This window comes from Podarcis gaigeae (assembly GCF_964106915.1).
Source record: "Podarcis gaigeae genome assembly, chromosome: 3".
NCBI classification, from domain to species: Eukaryota; Metazoa; Chordata; class Lepidosauria; order Squamata; family Lacertidae; genus Podarcis; species Podarcis gaigeae.
In genome coordinates this window covers 116,840,800-116,852,352 of record NC_139680.1, presented here as the reverse complement: position 1 = coordinate 116,852,352, position 11,553 = coordinate 116,840,800, and the positions used below count along the sequence as shown (strand labels likewise).

Here is an 11,553-nt window from a genome sequence, read left to right as displayed (position 1 = left end):
CCTTCCATTGATGGCCAGGCAGCCACTCAGTGATTTTCATCGTAAAAAGGTCACATTGTTTAACCATCTTAGGGTAGGCAACAAAGAACAATAATATCTTTGTCAAGATGCCGAAATTCAGGTTTATCAGATAAACTGTTGCCTTCTAGTAAAATGCTTTTTAAAAAATGCCATAAGATTAAATCAAATGGTTGCCTGCATAGTCAATCTATGTATTAGCAAAAATATGTTGCAATTGTTCACATAAAGCTTTGCCAACCTAATTTCTTGCCTCTAGGTTATTTTAAGACAAAGTTTTATGGGAGGGGGTTCCCCTTTGACTGTTTTTTCCTCATTTTTGTATAGTTTTTGGCATATTTTTAATTCAGCTTTGAAGCATTTTTTGTTTGATAAAACCCTTTTCTTCATCTCCTGTAATCCCACGATGTTTTGTTTGACCCCCCCCAACCTTTTTATACTGCTACTTAATTATTTTTTGGGGAAATTGCTGTTTTAATGGCATTATTTGCTTTTAGTATGGTGTGCTGCTTACAGATGTTTAAAATGTTAAGTGGTTTATAAATGCTTTTAAAATCAATTCAAGTTTGCTTTTATCAAAGTGACTCTAATGTAAATTGTTTACTGTCATGTGGGTTTTTTAAAAAAATAAAAAAGCAAACCACTGTCTAGAAATATTTTCAATAACAAACAAACAAATTCCTGGATGATGAGACACCCCCCCCCCCGGCCACTAGCTTGGGGAAGGCTGTTTTTTGCCATATTAAGAACTCAAGCCTTTAAAATAATCATTGCTTTTCAAGTTAAACATCTCTGAGTAACAGAGAGAATAAAACCAGACCCCAGAGCTCCCCTGCTTTCTCTCTGTCCCTGTCTCTCTTTCTCTCTTTTTTTACTGTTTACTGAAATGCACCCACCAAAGGAGAACCTTTCCTTTCCTTCTGCTTCTGACTTTTTCGCAAAGGAAAGCGAGTCTCTGCCTCCACCTCTTGGAAGGAAGGCAAAACTACAAATATCAGCAAGCTGGCTATCATCTACCTTGGGCCAAGGAAGTCTTTGTCAGTCCGTACTGGAGAACCCGGGATACAGGTGGCGCTGCGGGTTAAACCACAGAGCCTAGGACTTGCTGATCAGAAGGTTGGTGGTTCGAATCCCCGCCAGGGGATGAGCTCCCGTTGCTCGGTCCCAGCTCCTGCCAACCTAGCAGTTCAAAAGCACATCAAAGTGCAAGTAGATAAATAGGTACTGCTCCAGCGGGAAGGTAAACGGCGTTTCGGTGCGCTGCTCTGGTTCGCCAGAAGCTGCTTAGTCATGCTGGCCACATGACCCGGAAGCTGTACGCCGGCTCCCTCAGCCAATAAAGCGAGATGAGCGCTGCAACCCCAGAGTTGGCCATGACTAGACCTAATGGTCAGGGGTCCCTTTACCTTTATCTTTACTGGAGAATCCAGAAACTGTGGCTTGGAAGTGTAAAAAAACAGAAAGCAAGAACATTTTCCAAGCATTGGGAGAGACTCCACTGTTTGCTTCCTACTTTCTCCATACCCCAGCATATATAAGAGAAGAAGAGTGGGTTAGAGATTTCATGACCAACATGCAAAATAAAATGTCGCTATGGGGAGGTTCCTTTGTTCTCTGCTCCAACAAGCCAGCCATGTCCGTCTCTAGGACTTTCCCTTTCATTCCTTCCTTCTTGGGACGGGAGAATCTCTCCCTTCTGGTTGCTCTCGGCTTCTCATTTTTCCAATCTTAAATCCAGTTCTCCACATTTCCACATAAATTTGCGTTTTTAAAATAAAAATAAATAAATCAACATTTCAGTGGCGATTTCCTGTTTGTATGAAACTTTGCCCAAAATACATATTTCTACAAATAAATATTCCCCAGTATAGAACTATTCCCCAATATAATTTTGTTTTCATTAATATATGCATACTTAGGCACACTTTCCCCAATTGCACGCATTTCCCCCCCCCAAGTTGTGTGGTTGGAGAACTGCACTGAAAAATTCAGAGAACAGAGTACAGTGGTACCTCAGGCTACATACGCTTCAGGTTACATACCCTTCAGGTTACAGACTCCGCTAACCCAGAAATAGTGCTTCAGGTTAAGAACTTTGCTTCAGGAAGAGAACAGAAATGGTGCTCCAGGGGCACCAGCAGGAGGCTCCAGCGGCAGCAGCAGGAGGCCCTATTAGATAAAGTAGTGCTTCAGGTTAAGAACAGTTTCAGGTTAAGTAGGGACCTCCAGAATGAATTAAGTACTTAACCAGAGGTACCACTGTATTCGCATTCTGTTTCAGTTGAACTGTTGCTTCAGAAAATGCAAATAAGGTTGAATTGCCTTTAAAAGTGAACTGAATAAAATTGAAACAAACAAACAAAAAAATCCTTCCAGTAGCACCTTAAAGACCAACTAAGTTAGTTTGTGGTATGAACTTTCGTGTGCATGCACACTTCTTCAGATACAGCTCATACCAAGCTCATACCAAGAACTAACTTAGTTGGTCTTTAAGGTGCTACTGGAAGGATTTTTTTTTTTTGTTTTGACTATGGCAGACCAACACGGCTACCTATCTGTAACTGAATAAAATTGCTTCTCCTTAATTCCCATTCCCTCCTCCTTTCTTCTCCTCCTTGTCATTCAGTCCTGTGAAAAGTGCCATTTTGGCTTCAAAAGCAACAGCACTCATACCTGAAAATCGGAAACAGAGGGGATGGAGTGTTTTATTTTGTTTTTATTGCAAGGAAGAAGCTCATACAATTGATCGAATTTTTCTGAAGTCTTCATTTATTAATTTTTATTTGGATGCTTTGGGGAATAAGCAGAAGTCATCTTCAGCAAGGGATTAAGCAGGATCCAGTGGCTCTCAAGGTGAGGGAACATCTCCCATTTTTCAAAGGATCCTGGGTAAGCAGGCAGCAATCATTCCTTCCTGAGATATCTGGAAAAGAAAAATACCAGAGTTACTCCCATTTCACCTAGAATCAGATGTCGAAATTGAAAAGAGAGTAAAGGAATGTGAAGCACTCAGAAGAATATGAACTGATGGTACGGGGAATCAATGAGCGAAAACAATTACAGGAAAGTACTGAAAGGAAATGGGACGCAGGTGGCGCTGTGGGTTAAACCACAGAGCCTAGGGCTTGCCAACCAGAAGGTCGGTGGTTCGAATCCCCACGACAGGGTTAGCTCCCGTTGCTCGGTCCCTGCTCCTGCCAACCTAGCAGTTTGAAAGCACATCAAAGTGCAAGTAGATAAATAGGTACCACTCCAGCGGGAAGGCAAATGGCGTTTCGGTGTGCTGCTCTGGTTCGCCAGAAGCGGCTTAGTCATGCTGGCCACATGACCCGGAAGCTGTACGCCAGCTCCCTCGGCCAATAAAGAGAGATGAGAGCCGCAACCCCAGAGTCGGCCACGACTGGACCTAATGGTCAGGGGTCCCTTTACCTTTACCTAGTAGTTGTAGTAATTAGGTTTATCTCATGAAGTTAAAATGGGGTCAGCAGGAGAGGGCTTACTTCGTAGGAGGTGCAGTATATCTGTAACTCTTACTATAGAATAAAATTGTAAGTCGGCGTCACTCTGTTTTCATTGGCTGCTTTCTGAAGGTCCCTTTACCTTTACTGACAATGAACTTTGAGACAAGAAGATATTGGTTTTTTGGTATCTATTGCATGGACAGTTGGAGACCCCCCCGACCCCGGGCAACACTCGCGTGGAATAATGTCTCAAGACAACATGTTATGGGATTAAAATTTGGTCACAACTTTATGAAAACTTTATGAGGTTTGGGCTGGGTGTTCATCAGTATGCGGATGATACCCAGCTCTACCTCTCTTTTAAATCAGAACCAGTGAAGGCGGTGAAGGTCCTGTGTGAGTGCCTGGAGGCGGTTGGAGGATGGATGGCGGCTAACAGATTGAGGTTGAATCCTGACAAGACAGAAGTACTGTTTTTGGGGGACAGGAGGCGGGCAGGTGTGGAGGATTCCCTGGTCCTGAATGGGGTAACTGTGCCCCTGAAGGACCAGGTGCGCAGCCTGGGAGTCATTTTGGATTCACAGCTGTCCATGGAGGCACAGGTCAAATCTGTGTCCAGGGCAGCTGTTTACCAGCTCCATCTGGTATGTAGGCTGAGACCCTATCTGCCTGCAGACTATCTCCCCAGAGTGGTACATGCTCTGGTTATCTCCCGCTTGGACTACTGCAATGCGCTCTACGTGGGGCTACCTTTGAAGGTGACCCGGAAACTACAACTAATCCAGAATGCGGCAGCTAGACTGGTGACTGGGAGCGGCCGCCGAGACCATATAACACCGGTCTTGAAAGACCTACATTGGCTCCCAGTATGTTTCCGAGCACAATTCAAAGTGTTGGTGCTGACCTTTAAATCCCTAAACGGCCTCGGTCCAGTATATCTGAAGGAGCGTCTCCTCCCCCATCGTTCTGCCCGGACACTGAGGTCCAGCTCCGAGGGCCTTCTGGCGGTTCCCTCACTGCGAGAGGCCAAGTTACAGGGAACCAGGCAGAGGGCCTTCTCGGTAGTGGCACCCGCCCTGTGGAACGCCCTCCCATCAGATGTCAAAGCGATAAACATCTACCTGACATTCAGAAGACATCTGAAGGCAGCCCTGTTCAGGGAAGTTTTTAATATGTGACATTTTAGTGTATCTTTCATCTTTGTTGGAAGCCACCAGAGTGGCTGGGGAAACCCAGCCAGATGGGCGGGGTACAAATAATATATTATTATTATTATTATTATTATTATTATTATTATTATTATTATTATTAAAACTTCAGATGTAGGGAGACCTTGGCTTAAGCATTGGGCCTTTATCCCTCCCAGTCCCCGGCTGGGGATCTGGGGAGCATCAGGGTTATCCAGAATATGTGGGGATTGGGCTGGCTCTGGAGAACGTCTGTTCAAGCAGAGAGCCCACCCCCCATTTCGCCACTGACGGAGGGGAGAGCAATGACAACCTCTTGGCGTATGGCCAATGCCTCCCCTCAAAACAACCCCTTTAATGAGGAACCCTGGATCACTGCCACAAGGGGGGGGGCGTGGGTCACCGATTCAGGGCCCTTCCCCCATATAGGGAAGATAAACTAAAGGATTCCGCCCAAGACCTGAAACTGCCAAAGTTGTGACGTTTTACTACGGGAAAGGCAAAACCTGCCAATGCAGGAAAATTCCTTTCCGGACCTTCAACAGCGACCATAATGTAGCAGCGCCTGCATACTCGTCAAGAAGAGGTTAACCTGCAAAAGAAGGCTTAAGTAAGGGAGGGCAGGGTGGGAGAAGCTCTGAAGCCGACTGAGAACTCCCAGGTAAGTTCCGCCCACTGTTGTGTGGGCTGGTCGATCCCTCCCCTTACCTGGCCAGCTCTCTCCTGGGAACGCCCCCCCCCCCAGCCAGGATTGGGTATCTGGCAGAGACAGGCAGCTACCTCCAGGCGTTCAGCTTGGGGGTGGGATATATCCAGGCTATACTGCTGGGAGCCGCATGGGATCGGGTGGGGGGGGGAGGACGACTGTGTGCGACAGTGCAAAAGGGGCCCCCACATTTTGGTGTGGGGAGCGGTCATTTATATAGTGCAGGGCAGGTCCCACCTCAGCTTGGGACAATAGCAAAACAGAACTGAATGGGAAGTGGAAGATTGAAGATATGGGAATTAAAGGTGAAGGGTAAAGGGACCCCTGACCATTAGGTCCAGTCGTGGCCGACTCTGGGGTTGCGGTGCTCATCTCGCTTTATTGGCCGAGGGAGCCGGATTGCAGCTTCCGGGTCATGTGGCCAGCATGACTAAGCCACTTCCGGCGAATCAAAGCAGTGCACGGAAACGCCGTTTACCTTCCCGCCAGAGTGGTACCTATTTATCTACTTGCACTTTGATGTGCTTTCGAACTGCTAGGTTGGCAGGAGCAGGGACTGAGCAACAGGAGCTCACCCCATCACGGGGATTCGAACCACCAACCTTCTGATCGGCAAGTCCTAGGCTCTGTGGTTTAACCCACAGCACCACCCGCGTCCCGTTATATGGGCATTGGGAGTAGGTAAAATAGAATTAAGATCATAGGCCTAAAAGAAAAAGTAGAAGGGGAAGTTTTAGGATGTTATTTCCAAGATTTCCTAGTGGTATAAACTCAATATACTATGCCAGCACCCCGCACTGGTTGCAGATAAGAAATTGGGCAGGTGGGGTTGCCAGATTGAGTTTAGTGGGACAGGGAGATATTTCCCCCAATAGACGGGTCTCCACAATCTTTTAGCTGTTTTTTTTATCTGAGGAATTGTTTTTAACAGATCCCGTTCGCAACCAGAGGTACCACTGTATCTTGGCTTTGCAAATGGGACAGATCTATGGAGCTATTTAGGATTGCTGCCAGAGACAGCACTTGCACTACAAACCATTTTAATATTTTGGTGTAGTGGTTAAGAGCGGTGGACTCATAATCTGGTGAACTGGTATCGATTCCCGGCTCCTCCACATGCAGCTGCTGGGTGACCTTGGGTGAGTCACACTTCTCTGAAGTCTCTCAGCCCCACTCACCTCACAGAGTGTTTGTTGTGGGGGAGGAAGGGAAAGGAGAATGTTAGCTGCTTTGAGACTCCTTAGGGTAGTGATAAAGTGGGATATCAAATCCAAACTCTTCTTCTCTTCTTCTTCTGTATGGATCAAATTTTATTGCCATTTGGAAATTGCCCTGGGGAATGTCTTTTTGATGGGCCAACTATAAATCTTAGAATAATGCATACAAACATGCATACTTTACACAATACCATAATAATAATAATAATAATAATAATAATAATAATAATAATAATAATAATTTATTATTTATACCCCACCCATCTGGCTGGGTTTCCCCAGCAGCCACTCTGGGCAGCTTCCAACAAAATATTAAAATAAAATATTCTATTAAACATTGAAAGCTTCCCTAAACAGGGCTGCCTTCAGATATCTAAAGAAACTTCTGGTTAAGTCTAGCAAGCATCAAAAAAACTTTGATGACACTTAAATTCTGGCTACTCTTGTCTGGTAAGCTGAAGTTACCTTATGCAACATCTCCTCAGCCATCCACATTTCCCAAACTCAATGTTGGGTGCGCGACACCTTCTAATTCTGCAACGACCACCGGAGGCTCTGCATTGATGACCATTAACTGGTGATAGCTGGGCAGATCCTACACAGAGGAAGAAAAATAGGTTACTGTCCACTGGGGAGAGGAGAGGAAATTCAGAAGAGGAAGAAAGGGAGGCACAAGTTCAGGAATGGGGGATTCCGTGACTCTCTGGATGTTGGGGTGTTCCACTCCCAGCACCTCTCAGCCATTAGCTGAAGTTGCTCCCCATTCCTGTTTTAGAATCACTTCATCAGAAATGTGACCTTCAATGAAGTGCTTATAGTTCAGAGTGCTCCTTTTCATGGTCTCAGCTGGCCATGGCTTCATCCATGGTACACCATTCCATGCGCCCTCCTCTCCAGTCCCCACCCCCACAAATAGACAATGGGCCTCATTAGTCTGTGGGCTACTTTTTTGGGTGGGAGAAGAGTCCCTCACCCTTAAGATTTTTTTGAATATCTGCTGTACTTGAGGTCCTCCCCCAAGCATCCCTTTTGTGCAAGGATGGCGTTGTTTTGCCCACATGGAAACCAGGATTCCGACTGAGTTTCCTATTGGTTTATAGGAGAGGATGGAGGGTGTCACTGGGTCATCTACTCCACCCTGTGAACAATGTAGAGAATCCAGAATGTGAGCGTCCCCCAACAGATGGCTCTTCAGTGAGCGAGAGCCCACCACAGCTGCTCTTATAATCAAGAAGGTTTTTCTAATGTTCAACTGAAATCTATGCATAACTTGATCCAAATAGTCCTGCCCTCTGGGGCAGCAGAGAGCAAGTATTTTCCCTCTTCAGTGGAACAGCCAAGCACCAACTCATCATCTCCAAGGAGGGTTTGGAGAGATTCTTGCCTAGCATCCCAGAGAGCCACTGCCAGTCTGTGTAGACTGTACTGAGCCAGGTAGGCCACTGACTGGGCCATGCCTCTGCCTGAAATTTAGCTAGAAGGCCACCGGTGCTCATTCAAGCAAGTATCTTCTGGCTGTCAGTGTCCATTAAGGAAACATCTCTAGCTATTTTTATTTATTTTATTTATTTAAAAGCATTTGTAAGCTGCTTAACAGTTTAGAAATCTCGAAACGGAACACAAGCTGCTACAGTTCTGCGCAAGTGTGCAATGGGAGTTGCAGCGCATGGTGCAGGGTGCAGCTTCTGGAGAAACCCATTTCTGATGGAAGGACCAAGCCAGTTTCCTTCTATGGTATAAAAGTTAGAAGGAAATGCTTGTTCCCTTTGCAGGGCCAAAAGAACAACATCTTGATTCCTCTTCCCCTTCCACCCCACCATTGGCTGACAAGTGTCCCTCTCCCTTACCTGAGGAAGACAGGAGCAGCAAAGAGAGAACTGCCAGGCACAACTGGAGGATCTTCATGACTCAGCTGGGATGGAGCAATGTGGGAAAGCTGGATGCAGTCTTACAAGCAAGGCCAAGTCTCAAAGGTTTCCAGGGCAAGACGGAGCTTTCGATATTTGTAGGATCCTTGGGATGTTGTGACACCGGGAGCAGTTGAAGGGAAACTTGCCGAAATCAAAGGCCGTTGGAAAGGTATTGCTACAGTCTGTCAGTCAGAGCAGTTTCCACAAAGACAGCATCCCAGCTACAGACCACAAACGTTAACGACCGTTTCAAGTTGCCTCTTTTCTCTCTCAGCATTTCCTCATTCTTACAAAACAAAAACTGCCTTCCTATCTTAGGACAATGTGGAGGTTTTTTTTCCATTTTTATATATAAGTATTTAAAGCAAGCAATAGAGCAGGAATATACAGTGTAGCAACAACAAAAAAAGTTTGGAGATTTAAAACACAAACTGAAAAAATGAATAGGCTCATAGTGTACATTAGGCACTTTGAAGATGAAGCAAAGGGGGTTTCAAACTACAAATTAATCCAGAGATTGGAATACCATCAAGCCAAAGAGAAAAACAGATAATTGGCTGCTGCAGAATGCTTTAGTGTTTTTCAAGACTTCCAAAACCTGGAGTAGCCAATGTGGCTACAGTTCCCATCATTCTGTAGCCTTCCTTTCTGAAAGCTAGTATTCTACATGAAAGGAGGTTTTGTGTTGATCAGTCTGATGTGGGAGGTCTTCTCTACTAGAGGTATAGGTAAAAGGTAAAAGGTAAAGGACCTTTGGATGGTTAAGTCCAGTCAAAGGCGACTGTGGGGTTGCAGCTCTCATCTCGCTTTCAGGCTGAGGGAGAAGGTGTTTGCCCACAGACAGCTTTCCAGGTCATGTGGCCAGCATAACTAAACTGCTTTTAGTGCAATGGAACACTGTAACCGAAACCATAGAGCACAGAAACTCCATTTACCTTCCCGCCGCAGCGGTACCTATTTATCTACCTGCACTGGTGTGCTTTTGAGCTGCTAGATTGGCAAGAGCTGGGGCAGAGCAACAGGACCTCACCTCGTCACGGGGATTTGAACCGCTGACCTGATCGGCAAGCCCAAGAGGTATAAGCAGAGGCTGAATAGTCATCTCTTAATGATGCTGCAGTTCCAACCTGTGCTGGAGATTCTTCCCTGAGCTTAAGGTTGGACCAGGCTGCCTCCAATATCCTTTCCAACAATGATATCTGAAATATATCAAGTTACTATGGGAGGGTTTCCATCTCTGGGTGTTTGAGACCCACCATCTTTTTCCAAAGGATTCCAGAGGTAGGGTGTGTGTTTTAGAAGATAGGAAGCTACCTCATATTGAGTCCATTTAGCTAAGCATTGCCTAAAAGTGTCATAAACACTCTCCTTCCATTCCAGACTTTCCTTTCAACCTCCTTCAGCCACTTACCACAAACATCACTACCCTCCAGAATCTCCGTCCCCCTGACCCACAACCCCTTTCTTTCATCCCAGTGTTCCATCTTGCTCATCCACAGCACTGCAAATGCACCCTTTACCCCCAGCCCCTTCCACCTGCTACCTCCCCAGTTCCTCCTCTTCTGCCCTACGTCACCATCATTGGGGACCTAACATTACCACACACCTCTCTCCCTCTCTCCCCCTCCAAATGCCCCCTAGTGAGGTCCACCTGCCCTCCCACGTTCCTTCTCTTTTCCTCCTGCCAATCACCAGAGGGCTAAAAAAGGTCGTAGCAACCTACCCTCATTTGCTTCTCTCCCAATTCTGCATTGTCACACTGTTTTCTCAGAGCATCCTCATCCCACTCTTGCCTTTAGGACCTTCAGAAAGCAGCCAATGAAAACAGAGTGACGCCGACTTACAATTTTATTCTATAGTAAGAGTTACAGATATACTGCACCTCCTACGAAGTAAGCCCTCTCCTGCTGACCCCATTTTAACTTCATGAGATAAACCTAATTACTACAACTACTAGGTAAAGGTAAAGGGACCCCTGACCATTAGGTCCAGTCGTGGCCGACTCTGGGGTTGCGGCCCTCATCTTGCTTTATTGGCCGAGGGAGCCGGCGTACAGCTTCCGGGTCATGTGGCCAGCAGGACTAAGCCGCTTCTGGCGAACCAGAGCAGCGCACAGAAATACCGTTTACCTTCCCGCCGGAGTGGTACCTATTGATCTACTTGCACTTTGACCGTGCTTTTGAACTGCTAGGTTGGCAGGAGCAGTTACCGAGCAACAGGAGTTCATCCCGTCGTGGGGATTCGAACCGCCAACCTTCTGATCGGCAAGTCCTAGGCTCTGTGGTTTAACCCACAGCGCCACCCATGTCCCTCTACTACTACTACTTAATTATTTGTATCCCACCCATCTGACTGGGTTGCCCCAGCCTCTCAGTAATAGTAGTAGTAGTAGTAATAATAATAATAATAATAATAATAATAATAATAATAATAATAATAATTTATTATTTATACCCCGCCCATCTGGCTGGGCCTCCCCAGCCACTTTGGGCGGCTTCCATAGAAACCAAAAATACAGTAAAATATCACACGTTAAAAACTTCCCTGAACAGGGCTGCCTTAAGATGTCTTCTGAATGTCAGGTAGTTGTTTATCTCTTTGACATCTGCTGGAAGGGCGTTAAACAGGGCGGGCACCACTACTGAGAAGGCCCTCTGCCTGGTTCCCTGTAGCTTTGCTTCTCACAATGAGGGAACCACCACAAGGCCCTTGGCGCTGGACCTCAGCATCTGGGCAGAACGTCTCAGGGCAGCTTCCGACAAATTCATTGCGCCTTTCCCCCACTGGACTCAAGTCACTGTACATGGCTAATCCCCAGTTGTTATCCTCACAACAACAGAGTGTGCTGCCTGGGTTGAGAGATGGCGACTGTCCCAAGGTCACCCCAATGTGCTTCATGGCTGGGCAGAGATTGCAACCTGGATCTCTGCAGCCCTCACTTCTCATCACCATGACACAGTAGCTCTGGTAGAGAATGTGCATGGCCTAAAGTCATCTAGTAAGTTTCATGGCCAAGTGTGGATTAGCACCCTGGCCTTCCCAGTCTAAAGCACC

General features: G+C 46.2%; 1 long non-coding RNA gene across 3 annotated transcripts; it reads right to left on the bottom strand.

Annotated features, from left to right (window-relative positions):
• Positions 1-2,718: 2,718 nt before the first annotated feature.
• Positions 2,719-11,529, bottom strand: LOC310842114. 3 transcript variants are annotated; one of them, XR_014562881.1, is made up of 4 exons: positions 10,223-10,375; positions 8,437-8,501; positions 7,055-7,184; positions 2,719-2,941 (listed from the first exon to the last, which is right to left on the bottom strand). It is a non-coding gene; the product is annotated as an uncharacterized lncRNA (long non-coding RNA). The 3 variants fall into 3 exon arrangements; XR_014562880.1 differs by lacking the exons at positions 8,437-8,501; positions 10,223-10,375 and adding an exon at positions 11,331-11,529; XR_014562882.1 differs by lacking the exon at positions 10,223-10,375 and having other exon boundaries at positions 8,437-8,776.
• Positions 11,530-11,553: the final 24 nt, after the last annotated feature.